This window comes from Mustela erminea, chromosome 7 (assembly GCF_009829155.1).
Source record: "Mustela erminea isolate mMusErm1 chromosome 7, mMusErm1.Pri, whole genome shotgun sequence".
NCBI classification, from domain to species: domain Eukaryota; kingdom Metazoa; phylum Chordata; class Mammalia; order Carnivora; family Mustelidae; genus Mustela; species Mustela erminea.
Genome location: NC_045620.1, coordinates 96,339,471 through 96,353,063, shown reverse-complemented (window position 1 = coordinate 96,353,063; position 13,593 = coordinate 96,339,471). Strand labels below are relative to the sequence as shown.

At 37.2% G+C, this 13,593-nt stretch overlaps 1 protein-coding gene across 4 annotated transcripts in view; it reads right to left on the bottom strand.

The window, feature by feature from the left end:
* Window positions 1-13,593, bottom strand: part of CTNNA2 (catenin alpha 2) — a 1,141,838-nt gene that overhangs the window by 1,038,747 nt on the left and 89,498 nt on the right. Inside the window, exon 2 of one of the 4 annotated variants that reach the window (XM_032352608.1) lies at window positions 3,943-4,021. The exons of the other annotated variants lie outside the window; for them this stretch is intronic. The gene's annotated coding sequence lies outside the window, so the exon portion shown is untranslated. The remainder of the gene's footprint in view (window positions 1-3,942; window positions 4,022-13,593) is intronic. 4 annotated transcript variants of the gene reach the window in all.

The window sequence follows — 13,593 nt, the reverse complement described above, 5'->3', positions numbered from 1 at the left end:
TGGCAAGGATGTGGATAAAAAGGAACTCTCATGCACTGTTGATAGGAATGCAAACTGGTGCAGTCACTCTGGAGAACAGTATGGGGATTCCTCAAAAAGTTAAAAATAGAGCTGCCCTATGATCCAGCAACTACACTACTAGGCATTTACCCAAAGAATACAAAAACAAAATACAAAAAACAAAAAAGAATTCAAAGGGATACACCCATCGCTACGTTTATAGCAGCATTATCTACCACAGACAAGATATGGATGAGGCCCACGCGTCCATCAATTGACGAATGAATAAAGAAGATGTGAGATGCATGTATGACTATCACTCAGCCACAAAAAAGAATGAAATCTTTCATTTGCAATGATATGGATGGAGCTAGAGAGTATTACGCTAAGTGAAAGAAATCAGGGAAAAAACAAATACCGTATGATTTCACTCCTATGCCGAATTTAAGAAACAAAACAAATGGGACACCTGGGTGGCTCAATCAGTTAAGCCGATGCCTTTGGCTCAGGTGATGATCCCAGGGTCCTGGGATCGAGTTCCGCATCAGGCTCCTTGCTCAGCGGGGAGCCTGCTTTTCTCTCTGCCTCTGCCTGCTACTCTGCCCTTTGGGTTCTCCCTCTCCCTCTCTCTCTGAAAAATAAATAAATAAAATCTTTTTTTTTTTTTTTAAAGAAACAAAACAAATAAGCAAAGGAGAGAAAAAAAAAGAGAGAGGCAAACCAAGAAATAGACTCTTAACTACAGGGAACAAACTGGTGGTTATTAGAGGAGGTAGGTAGGGGGAAATGGGTAAAATGGGTGATGGGGTTGAAGGAGTTGTAACTTCTGTGATGAGCGGCAGGTGTTGTATGGGGATGGGGAATCACTGTATCGTACATCCGAAACTAGTGATACACTGTATGTTAACTAACTGGAATTTAAATAAAAACTTTTAAAAATAGTATTAGAGGTCAGCATTTATTAATATTCAAATAGTGTTCCATTAGTTGTCAGTTAAGCAAATATGAAATATGTGCTACCCGTATACCTTGGTTTGATGTGGATTATTCAAAATGTCTACTGGAGTAGAACCACCATCTTGGCTAGCCTCTGACATGCAGAACATTGCATGCAGTATTGATTTGTTCAACCAGGACTCTTCACTCACTCATGAACACATTTTTGAAATAATCAAAAGTTGCTAAGATCATGGCATCTGTATAGTGGAAAACACGCACTGGAGGTGAAAACTACAGACTGTGCGGGCTTCAAGCAACCTAGTTAAACTCTGGTGTCTAAGACAGGCCTGCTAGATGGGAGAGACGTAACAGCAAAGTGGCACTTGAAATAGTCTTCCTATGTCAATATACTGATCTTTAATTTACTCGTTTAACTCACAATGACAAAAACCTAAATTAGCCTGATTTAAAAGTGTGTTATTTATATCATCAACTTGCACAATTCAACACGAAAATGGCAAATGCGTTCTTAATAATATCCAGGTTTATACTTCTCCTGCTACAATAAATTATTTTTTGTTAAAGGCCGACTATGGAAATGGTTATGCAAGTGTAAATGAACACACATGCTGATTCCTTCTTCAAGCACTGTCTTTAGCACTTCACTGCCCTCTTGCTGGGGCCCTACCACCTAAGGCTCTTCTGCGTATCTCACTACAAACATTCTTCCTATTCAAATTCTTAACCACTGGACATTAGGTACTCCCAATCTATATTCTCATTACACCTGTAGTTCACTCTGGCAGCACTTTTCACAGATAGCTGTCTAACTGTGTACTTAAGATCTTTGCCTCCCAAATGACCGTTTCTTCCTTCTTCACCTGTACAAATACTGAGCAAAGGGCCTTCATTGCATAGGTGCACACACAGCTATTAGAGGACGCTAAATGTGAAATGAATCTAGAATACAGGAAGTATGGAAATTAGCATACTAGAAGCCTACTCATTTTTCCCACCCTCAAATCAGATGGCAACAGTATGCTAAACTTTTAAATACATTTTAAAAAACATTTCAAAACAGCTAACGTTTCAACCCAGCTCTTCTCTCTTTTCCAATAGTAACCATTCTCTTCAGGGCTGTGTATGAACCCCATGTTTTATACTAAATGATTTCCAGAAGTTAACCGATACTTGTGTGTCCACTGGGCATATACACCAGTGTTCTGCTTAGTTGAAACTTTTGCAGAATAGAATAAACCCATATACCTTGCAGTTGTTACATTTTTTAGATTTATTTCTATTGGACACATACAGATCCAGTTAATTGTTCGTGTGCAGGTATTATTGGTTCTTTAGAGTTATTTTGTATACACTATTTTTCACGTTATTTTAGCAATTTTATTCAGATATAAATGCACATACTAAAACTGCACAATTTGCTAAGTTATGCATATGGGAAACCACAACCAGAAGCATGATAATAAATATATCCACCATCCCCAAAACTTTCTCTGCTCCTTTATAACTTCCTCCCTCTCTTCTACCTCCATCTCCATCTCTTCTACCTGAACAATCACTGATGCATTTTGGGTTACAAGTTATTTTACATTTTCTAGAATTTTATATAAATGGAATCAGAGTATTTCCTCATCTACCCGATTTCATTCTGCATAATTATCTTAAGATTCACGGATGTTGTTTGTATTGGCGGTTCATTCTTTATAACTGCTGAGCACTATTCCAGCACATGCTTATATCATAATCTGTTTATCCATTCACCTGTTGATAAACTTTTGAGTTATTTCCAATTTGGGCTATTATTTTGGAAGTCTTTACATAGACATATGATAGGTGCATGTTTAACTTTTGAAGAAACTGACACTCTTTTTCAAACTGTTTTTATCAGTTTACTTTCCAAGCAGCAGTAAATGAGAATTCCAGTTGCTCTACATCCTTACAAAAATTTGGTATAATCAACCTTAAATTTTAGCTATTTAAATAGCATATATCTAATTGTGATTCTAATTTGCACATGCCTAATGACAAATGATATTGCAATTATTTTCATGGGCTTATTCGCTATTTTTACATCTTCTTTTGTGAAGTCTGGTTCAATTCTTTTGTGCGTATTCTAAATCGTTTTGTTTTTCATTAAATTATTATTCAGATTCCCTTATATATTCTGAATAAAAGTCCACTATCAGATATATACTTTACAAAGATTTCCTTCCAATCCATGACTGGAAACTATAACAATACCTTTTAAAAAAAAAAAGATTTCACTTTTGATGAAGTCCAATTCATTGATTTGTTTCATAGATAGTGCTTTCTGCATTTATATAAATTCACAAGGATTTTCTCCTATGTTTCCTTCTAGAAGTTTTAGGTTTCATATCCAGACTATCTTCCATTTTGAACTGATTTTGTTATATGGTGGGAGTTATGGGTTGAAGATAATTTTTTGGTATACAGATATCCAAATATTCTAGCACTATTTATTGAAAATACTGTTCATTCTCCAAAGAACTACCTTTGCATCTTTGTCAAAAATCAGTTAACCATATATGTGTTGATCTATTTCTGAACTTTCTACTTTCTTTTTCTAATCTATCTTGATGCCAATACTACATTGTATTCATTACCATACTGCTACAAGACTTAAAGTCACATATTGTTACTTTTTGAAAACCATTCAGTCTTTTCAAAGTTGTTTTGACTTTTCTAGATCCTTGGAATTTCCATGCGAATTTTAGGTTTGTCAGTTTTTTACAAAAAAAAAAATCCCATTGTGATTTTTTTATTACAATTGTATAGAACCTGTCTGAGGTAGAGTTAACAGATATAGCAAATAAAAACATAGAAAGGGATATACTTACACTAAAATTCTAAATCTTTATATAGAACTTACATGTAAGTGGGTGTCTTGTATTTTATATAGCAACTCTGATAAGTATCACCTTAATATGGAGTATTTTCACCCATGAACAGAGTTTCTCTACTTACTTTTATCTTCTTTGATTTCTCTCAGTGATGTTTTATGGTTTTCACTTTATGGTTTGTGCACATTCTTCTTCAGATTTATCTAAAAATAATTCATATGTTTTGATTCTATTATAAATTATACTACTTTATAAATACCAACTTCTGATTTTTCATTGCTCTATTCACTTAACTCATTAGTAGATTCTTTGTAGAGCCTATCACATTTTCCTCATAGATAATCATATTTTATCCAATTAATTTCCTTTCCAGTCTGGTTATCTTAATTAGATCCTCCAGTACCATACTAAATAGAAGTAGTGAGAGTGGACATTTTGTCCTTTTCTAGATCTTAAAAAAAACGAATTCTTCAGTCTTTTACCACTTAGTTTCGTTAGCTGTTTTCTGTAGATGCTTACTATCAGATTGAGGAATTTTCCTCTATTCCTTGTTGACCTAGAGTTTTACAAGAAATGGAAATGCTCATATGGTTCTGCTTTAGTAGTTAATTAATATGATTATAGTAATTCATTTCTGAATAGTAAACCTGCTTTGCATTCCTGGCAAAAATCCTATTTGGTCATGATATATTCTCATTTTTATATTTAGTTAAATTCAATTTGATAAACTTTGTCTAGCATTTTGTACCTCTATCCACAAAAAAAAAAAAAAAAAAATACTGGTTGCGATTTGTTTTGTTTGTCGTTGTGGTATTTTCATCTGAGATTTGCTACCAGGTGATATCACACAAAATGAGATAGAATTTATTACCTCTCTTCTATTTTCTGGGAGAGTTGTGTACATGGTATTCTTTCTTCCTTACATGTTTGTTAGATTTCAACAATGAAGCCAAAGGGCCTGGAGATTTGTGTTTGGGGGAGGGGGGATTTCCAACTAGAAATTCACTTTTTAAATAGATACAGGTTTATTCAGGTTACTTATTTCATTTAAAATAAGTGTTGGTAGTTGTGTCCTTCAAGGATTTTATTGATTTCATGTAAGTTGTCCAATTTATTAACATGAAGTTGTTCAACATATTTCTTTATCCTTTTCTATAGACTTGTTAGTGATTAAAGCACTCTCATGCCTGCTACACCAATTTATATCTTTTTTTTTTAAGTCTGACTGAAGACTAACCAAATTTATCAAAGAATCCTCATTTGTTTGCACTGATTTTTTTCTACTGTTTTTATTTTCTATTTTACTGATTTCCACTCTGATCTTTATTACTTCTTTTTCTCACATTAGGTTTAATGCACTTTCCAGTTGCTTTTATTCTTTCTAGTTTCTTAAAGTAAAAACTGAGGCACTTAATTTGAGATATTTCTCTTACATATGTGGACTGCTGTGAATTTCCCCACTAAATATGACTTTAAAGGCACTCCACAATTTTTTTAAAGATTTTTTTGAGAGAGAGTGAGTGAGAGATCACGAGCAGGGGGAGGGGCAGAGACAGAGAGAGAAGCAGACTCCCTGCAGGACTCTGGGATCTCCTAGGACCTAAGCAGAAGGCAGATGCTTAACAGACTGAGCCACCTAGGCACCCCACAAATTGTCCTAATGTGTTTTCACTTCATTCAGTTAAAAAAAATTTGTAATTCCATTAAGAAGTTGTTCTTTGACAAAGACATTTATTATTTAGATATGTATTATTAAATAATGTATTAATAATAATGGGAGATTTTCCAGATTTGTTATTGATTTCTAATTTAATTATATTATTGTCAGAAACATACTTATTAATTTAATAACTTATAATTAACTAAATTTCTAACTTATTTATGCCTTGAATTCTTCTGAATTACTGAGTTTTATTTAAATGGCCACAGTATAGTCTTTCTTCATAAAGGAGCCATACAATCTTGAAAAAATGTATATCCTACTGTTCTTGAGTAGATACCCTATAAATGGCAATTAGGTCCAAGTAGCTGATAGTGCTTTCATGTCTTGTGCCCTTACAGATTTTCTTGTCTACTTGTTTTATCCATTAGAATACTGAAATTTCTGGTTATAAAGTAAACATGTCCATTTCTTCTTCAACAAACAGCTTGTTTGTATTTTTTAATATTTTAAAGAAAACTGTTATCATCTAATAATGAATAGTTTTGATTCTTTGTTTCAAGTTCTTTTAACTTTTTATTTTTCATATCTCAATACTATAGCCAAAATCTTGAGTACAGTGGTAAGTAAAATGAGTGACAGTGGCCATCACTTTCTACCAATTTTAAAGAAAAGCACTCCTGTCTTTATAGTTCTGTTATTTGCTTTAGAGGCTTTATTACACAACCAGTGTTTGGGTTTTATAAATGAATGGCTATTGAATTTTATCAGGTGTTTTTATAGACAGCGAGAATTGTTGCCTTCACAAACAATATTTTATTGTGATGAATTATACTAATACAATTTCTAATACCAAACCAACCTTGCATTCCTGAGATAAACCTTGTATGGTTATCATATCTTAAATCTTTCCATTTTCTCTAAAGGTAACTGTATCTATCTATGTAATGTGTGTGTGTGTATATATATATATATATTTTTTTTTCTTTTTAAGATTTTATTTGACAGAGAGACACAGTAAAGGAGGGAACACAAGCAGGGGGAGAGGGAGAGGTAGAAGCAGGCTCCCCACGGAGCAGGGAGCCCGATGTGGGGCTCGAACCCAGGACCCTGGGATCATGACCTGAGCTGAAGGCAGATGCTTAACGACTAAGCCACGCAGATATGCCTATGCAATATATTTTTAAATGAGATTGTACTGGGTGTGGTGAAAAAATAATGAATACTGTTATGCTGAAAATAAATTAAAAAAAAATTAAAATAAATAAATAAATAAATGAGATTGTATTATGTGTAGTATTTATTATTTGAGAGCTCTCCTGCCATGGAAAATTTCCTGTTATGCTACTACAAAGCTGAAACGTTTATATTTTATCAATATCATGTTTTTCATTATCCATTTTAAAACATTTTTGCCTTTTAAATAATGTGATACTTAACATGGGGTGAATACGTGTAGTAGTTAATGCCAATGTTTAGCTCAAATATACTTGCAGGGGGAGGAGTCAAGATGCCAGAGAAGTAGCAGGCTGAGACTACTTCAGCTAGCAGGAGATCAGCTAGATAGCTTATCTAAAGATTGCAAACACCTGCAAATCCATCAGCAGATCGAAGAGAAGAAGAACAGCAATTCTAGAAACAGAAAAACAACCACTTTCTGAAATGTAGGACTGGCGGAGAAGTGAATCCAAAGCGAAGGGAAGATAGACCGCGGCGGTGGGGGGGAGGAGGGGCGGCTCCCGGCAAGCGGCGGAGCAACAGAGCACAAAATCAGGACTTTTAAAAGTCTGTTCCGCTGAGGGACATCGCTCCAGAGGCTAAACCGTGGCGAAGCCCACATGGGGGCAGAGTGGCCTCCGGTCCCGAAGGGTCACAGAAGGATCAGGGGTGTCTGAGTGTCGCAGAGCTTGCAGGTATTGAAGCGGGAAAACCGGCTACAGAGACAGAGCCGACAGTAAGATCACAGCTCGGGGTTACCTTGAACCAGCCGCAGGCTCGGTGAGCTCGGAGTGCGGCCAGAGGTCAGGCAGATGGGAGTTACTGAGCGCTGTTCTCCGAGGGTGCACTAAGGAGTGGGGCCCCGGGATCTCGGCTCCTCCAGGTCGGAGACCAGGAGGCCGCCATTTGTATTCCCGTCCGGAACTCTACGGAAAGCGCTCAGGGAACAAAAGCTCCTGAAAGCAAACCCGAGTGGATTACTCAGCCCGGCCCCTGGTAAGGGCGGTGCAATTCCGCCTGGGACAAAGACACTTGAGAATCACTACACCAGGCACCTCCCACAGAAGATCAACAAGAAACCTAGCCAACACCAAGTTCACCTACCAAGGAGTGCGGTTTCAATACCAAAGAGAGCAGTAGAATTCCAGAGGAGGAGAAAGCAAAGCACGGAACTCATGGCTTTCTCCCTGTCATTTTTTAGTCTTGCAGTTAATTGAATTTTTTTCTTTTTCATTTTTTTTTCTCTTCTTCTGGTACAAAGTTTTTTAACTTTTACTCTTTTCTTTTTCAATGTTTTTTAACTAGTTTATCTAAAATATATATTTTTTCTTTTTTATACTATATTCATTTTCTTTTTTAAATTCTTTTCTTTTTTTTTTTCTTTTTTCTTTTTGAACCTCTTTTTATCCCCTTTCTCCCCCCTCACGATTTGGGATCTCTTCTGATTTGGTTAAAGCATATTTTCCTGGGGTTGTTGCCACCCTTTTAGTATTTTATTTGCTCCTTCATATACTCTTATGTGGACAAAATGACAAGGCGGGAAAATTCACCACAAAAAAAAGAACAAGAGGCAGTACCGAAGGCTAGGGAACTAATCAATACAGACTTTGGTAATATGTCAGATCCAGAGTTCAGAATGACAATTCTCAAGGTTCTAGCTGGGCTTGAAAAAGGCATGGAAGATATTAGAGAAACCCTCTCGGGAGATATAAAAGCCCTTTCTGGAGAAATAAAAGAACTAAAATCTAACCAAGTTGAAATCAAAAAAGCTATTAATGAAGGGCAATCAAAAATGGAGGCTCTCACTGCTAGGATAAATGAGGCAGAAGAAAGAATTAGCGATATAGAAGACCAAATGACAGAGAATAAAGAAGCTGAGCAAAAGAGGGACAAACAGCTACTGGACCACGAGGGAGAATTCGAGAGATAAGTGACATCATAAGACGAAACAACATTAGAATAATTGGGACTCCAGAAGAAGAAGAAACAGAGAGGGGAGCAGAAGGTATACTGGAGAAAATTACTGGGGAGAATTTCCCCAATATGGCAAAGGGAACGAGCATCAAAATTCAAGAGATTCAGAGAATGCCCCTCAAAATCAATAAGAATAGGCCAACACCCCGTCACTTAATAGTAAAATTTACAAGTCTTAGTGACAAAAGAAAATCCTGAAAGCAGCCCGGGAAAAGAAGTCTGTAACATACAAGGGTAAAAATATTAGATTGGCAGCTGACTTATCCACAGAGATCTGGCAGGACAGAAAGAGCTGGCATGATATTCTCAGAGCACTAAACGAGAAAAACATGCAGCCAAGAATACTATATCCAGCTAGGCTATCATTGAAAATAGAAGGAGAGATTAAAAGCTTCCAGGACAAACAAAAACTGAAAGAATTTGCAAACACCAAACCAGCTCTACAGGAAATATTGAAAGAGGTCCTCTAAGCAAAGAGAGAGCCTACAAGTGGTAGATCAGAAAGGAACAGAGACCATATACAGTAATAGTCACCTTACAGGCAATACAATGGCACTAAATTCATATCTCTCAATAGTTACCCTGAATGTTAATGGGCTAAATGCCCCAATCAAAAGACACAGGGTATCAGAATGGATAAAAAAACAAAACCCATCTATACTTTACCTCCAAGAAACTCATTTTAAGCCCGAAGACACCTCCAGATTTAAAGTGAGGGGGTGGAAAAGAATTTACCATGCTAATGGGCATCAGAAGAAAGCAGGAGTGGCAATCCTTATATCAGATCAATTAGATTTTTTTTTTTAAAAGATTTTATTTATTTATTTGACAGAGAGAGATCATAAGTAGGCAGAGAGGCAGGCAGAGAGAGAGGAGGAAGCAGACTCCCTGCTGAGCAGAGAGCCCGATGCGGGACTCGATCCCAGGACCCTGAGATCATGACCTGAGCCGAAGGCAGTGGCTTAACCCACAGAGCCACCCAGGCGCCCCCAGATCAATTAGATTTAAAGCCAAAGACTATAATAAGAGATGAGGAAGGATACTATATCATACTCAAGGGTCTGTCCAACAAGAAGATCTAACAATTTTAAATATCTATGCCCCCAAGGTGGGAGCAGCCAACTATATAAACCAACTAATAACAAAATCAAAGAAACACATCAACAATAATACAATAATAGTAGGGGACTTTAACACTCCCCTCACTGAAATGGACAGATCATCCAAGCAAAAGATCAACAAGGAAATAAAGGCCTTAAACGACACACTGGACCAGATGGACATCACAGATATATTCAGAATATTTCATCCCAAAGCAACAGAATACACATTCTTCTCTAGTGCACATGGAACATTCTCCAGAATAGATCACATCCTCGGTCCTAAATCAGGACTCAGCTGGTATCAAAAGATTGGGATCATTCCCTGCATATTTTCAGACCACAATGCTCTGAAGCTAGAACTCAACCACAAGAGGAAGTTTGGAAAGAACCCAAATGCATGGAGACTAAACAGCATCCTTCTAAAGAATGAATAGGTCAACCATGAAATTAAAGAAGTATTGAAAAAAATCATGGAAACAAATGATAATGAAAATACAACGGTTCAAAATCTGTGGGACACAACGAAGGCAGTCCTAAGAGGAAAATATATAGCGGTACAAGCCTTTCTCAAGAAACAAGAAAGGTCTCAGGTACACAACCTAACCCTACACCTAAAGGAGCTGGAGAAAGAACAAGAAAGAAACCCTAAGCCCAGCAGGAGAAGAGAAATCATAAAGATCAGAGCAGAAATCAATGAAATAGAAACCAAAAAACCAATAGAACAAATCAACAAAACTAGGAGCTGGTTCTTTGAAAGAATTAATAGAATTGATAAACCCCTGGCCAGACTTATCAAAAAGAAAAGAGAAAGGACCCAAATAAATAAAATCATGAATGAAAGAGGAGAGATCACAACTAACACCAAAGAAATACAAACTACTATAAGAACATACTATGAGCAACTCTACGCCAACAAATTTGACAATTTGGAAGAAATGGATGCATTCCTAGAAACATATAAACTACCACAACTGAAACAGGAAGAAATAGAAAACATGAACAGACCCATAACCAGTAAGGAGATTGAAACAGTCATTAAAAATCTCCAAACAAACAAAAGCCCAGGGCCAGACGGCTTCCCAGGGGAATTCTACCAAACATTTAAAGAAGAACTAATTCCTATTCTCTTGAAACTGTTCCAAAAACTAGAAATGGAAGGAAAACTTCCAAACTCATTTTATGAGGCCAGCATCACCCTGATCCCAAAACCAGACAAGGATCCCATCAAAAAAGAGAGCTATAGACCAATATCCTTGATGAACACAGATGCGAAAATTCTCACCAAAATACTAGCCAATAGTATTCAACAGTACATTAAAAGGATTATTCACCATGACCAAGTGGGATTTATTCCAGGACTGCAAGGTTGGTTTAACATCCGCAAATCAGTCAATATAATACAACACATCAATAAAAGAAAGAACCAGAACCATATGATACTCTCAATAGATGGTGAAAAAGCATTTGACAAAGTACAGCATCCCTTCCTGATCAAAACTCTTCAAAGTGTAGGGATAGAGGGCACATACCTCAATATCATCAAAACCATCTATGAAAAGCCCACCGCAGGGCGCCTGGGTGGCTCAGTGGGTTGGGCCGCTGCCTTCGGCTCAGGTCATGATCTCAGGGTCCTGGGATCGAGTCCCACATCGGGCTCTCTGCTCGGCGGGGAGCCTGCTTCCTCCTCTCTCTCTCTGCCTGCCTCTCTGCCTACTTGTAATCTCTCTCTGTCAAATAAATAAATAAAATCTTTAAAAAAAAAAAAAGAAAAAGAAAAACCCACCGCAAATATCATTCTCAATGGAGAAAAACTGAAAGCTTTTCCGCTAAGGTCAGGAACACGGCACTGATATTCAACACCACTGATATTCAACATAGTACTAGAAGTCCTAGCCTCAGCAATCAGACAACAAAAGGAAATTAAAGGCATCCAAATCGGCAAAGAAGAAGTCAAATTATCACTCTTCGCAGATGATATGATACTATATGTGGAAAACCCAAAAGACTCCACTCCAAAACTGCTAGAACTTGTACAGGAATTCAGTAAAGTGTCAGGATATAAAATCAATGCACAGAAATCAATTGCATTTCTCTACACCAACAACAAGACAGAAGAAAGAGAAATTAAGGAGTCAATCCCATTTATAATTGCACCCAAAACCATAAGATACCTAGGAATAAACCTAACCAAAGAGGCACAGAATCTATACTCAGAAAACTATAAAGTACTCATGAAAGAAATTGAGGAAGACACAAAGAAATGGAAAAATGTTCCATGCTCCTGGATTGGAAGAATAAATATTGTGAAAATGTCTATGCTACCTAAAGCAATCTACACATTTAATGCAATTCCTATCAAAGTACCACCCATCTTCTTCAAAGAAATGGAACAAATAATTCTAAAATTTATATGGAACCAGAAAAGACCTCGAATAGCCAAAGGGATATTGAAAAAGAAAGCGAAAGTTGATGGCATCACAATTCCGGACTTCAAGCTCTATTACAAAGCTGTCATCATCAAGACAGCATGGTACTGGCACAAAAACAGACACATAGATCAATGGAACAGAATAGAGAGCCCAGAAATAGACCCTCAACTCTATGGTCAACTAATCTTCGACAAAGCAGGAAAGAATGTCCAGTGGAAAAAAGACAGCTTCTTCAATAAATGGTGTTGGGAAAATTGGACAGCCACATGCAGAAAAATGAAGTTGGACCATTTCCTTACACCACACACGAAAACAGACTCAAAATGGATGAAGGACCTCGATGTGAGAAAGGAATCCATCAAAATCCTTGAGGAGAACACAGGCAGCAACCTCTTCGACCTCAGCCGCAGCAACATCTTCCTAGGAACATCGCCAAAGGCAAGGGAAGCAAGGGCAAAAATGAACTATTGGGATTTCATCAAGATCAAAAGCTTTTGCACAGCAAAGGAAACAGTTAACAAAATCAAAAGACAACTGACAGAATGGGAGAAGATATTTGCAAACAGCGTATCAGATAAAGGACTAGTGTCCAAAATCTATAAAGAACTTAGCAAACTCAACACCCAAAGAACAAATAATCCAATCAAGAAATGGGCAGAGGACATGAACAGACATTTCCACAAAGAAGACATCCAGATGGCCAACAGACACATGAAAAATTGCTCCATGTCACTTGGCATCAGGGAAATACAAATCAAAACCACAATGAGATATCACCTCACACCAGTCAGAATGGCTAAAATCAACAAGTCAGGAAATGACAGATGCTGGCGAGGGTGTGGAGAAAGGGGAACCCTCCTACACTCTTGGTGGGAATGCAAGCTGGTGCAACCGCTCTGGAAAACAGCATGGAGGTTCCTCAAAATGTTGAAAATAGAACTGCCCTATGACCCAGCAATTGCACTACTGGGTATTTACCCTAAAGATACAAACGTAGTTATCCGAAGGGGCACGTGCACCCGAATATTTATAGCAGCAATGTCCACAATAGCCAAACTACGAAAAGAACCTAGATGTCCATCAACAGATGAATGGATCAAGAAGATGTGGTATATATACACAATGGAATACTATGCAGCCATCAAAAGAAATGAAATCTTGCCATTTGCGACAACATGGATGGAACTAGAGCGTATCATGCTTAGTGAAGTAAGTCAAGCGGAGAAAGACAACTTTCTAATGATCTCCCTGATATGAGGAAATGGTGATGCAACATGGGGGCTTAAGTGGGTAGGAGAAGAATAAATGAAACAAGATTGTATTGGGAGGGAGACAAACCATAAGTGACTCTTAATCTCACAAAACAAACTGAGGGTTGTTGGGGGGAGGGG